We start from the raw sequence: 1220 nt of genomic DNA on the forward strand, positions 1-1220 counted from the left end.
TGACCTTGGGCAACTCACTTAACTTCTCTGTGCCTCAGTTGCATCAACTGTGAAATGGGAATTAAGACTGTGAGCCCCATGTGGAACATGGACTGTGTCCAACCTGATTAGCTTGTATCTGCCCCAGAGCTTAATACAGTGCCCACCTGATAGTAAGCAAATAAAAAAACACCATAAAAAAATTGATTGGATGCAAGGCACTGTACTATGTGCTTAGAACAACAAAACACCCGCCCATAAGGAACTTACACTCTTAACTGGGTAGAGGTTTCACAAAATAATTAACCTTGACCTCATTGTTATTAAAGTGGACATGTCAACCCTCCCTGTTGACTCTCCCATGTGATCAGGTAATTCTTCCTGTCCTCTCCTGCTCCTCACTCCTCTTTAAACTTCCCCTGTCCCTCCTCACAGTCAACCCCAATTGTAGATTTAAAATTGCTTCACAATTTTCCCATGGCTACTGTGCACCTTCCCTCTCCCGCCTCCATCACACCCATGCTTCTGCCATAAAAGAGTGGGACCTAATGGAAGTCAGAGAATCTGAGTTCTCATCTTAGCTCTGCCGCTTGCCTGCTGTGTGATCTTGGGCTAATTACTTGACCTCTCTGTGCCTCAGTTGCCTCATCAATAAAATGGGGATTAAATCCTACTTCCATTGTACTCTTCCAAAAGCTGAGTACAGTGGGTCACATTCAATTTGTGCTCCATAGATTCAATTTGATTGTTTTTTTTTTTATCTTCACGGGTCTTTCCTTGCAAATTTTGAAATGTTCGCAAATGTTCTCTTTAGAGATATGTCATGAGAGAAAAAATTGTGAAAAAAATGCACTTGTCCTAGGCTGGCGTGTCTACTGCTACTAGAATATGCTCATCCTGACAGCTGAGATGCCTGCATGAGGGGTAGATGGTTTTTAGGCATTTTAATGAGCTGAGATTAATGAGTCAGAAATGTATGGATTGAATTTTCCTTAGACCCCGCATGCTTGAAATTGAAGGTAGAAAGTGCTTAGCGCAGCTGGGTTGTTTTTTTTTTAATAAAATGTAACCTAAAGCAGTTGTAAAATAGTTGGAGGCAACAAACCAAAAAAGATACTTGACTTTGCTTTTTGGAGTCATTACACCTCAGGCAAGAACCCCCAAAATGTTTATTTTTACCAAGAAGGAGTTTTACTTTACCATCTTTAGAGTTGTGATTCCCAGAAGCAAATGAAACAAGC

This window comes from Tachyglossus aculeatus, chromosome X4 (assembly GCF_015852505.1).
Source record: "Tachyglossus aculeatus isolate mTacAcu1 chromosome X4, mTacAcu1.pri, whole genome shotgun sequence".
NCBI classification, from domain to species: domain Eukaryota; kingdom Metazoa; phylum Chordata; class Mammalia; order Monotremata; family Tachyglossidae; genus Tachyglossus; species Tachyglossus aculeatus.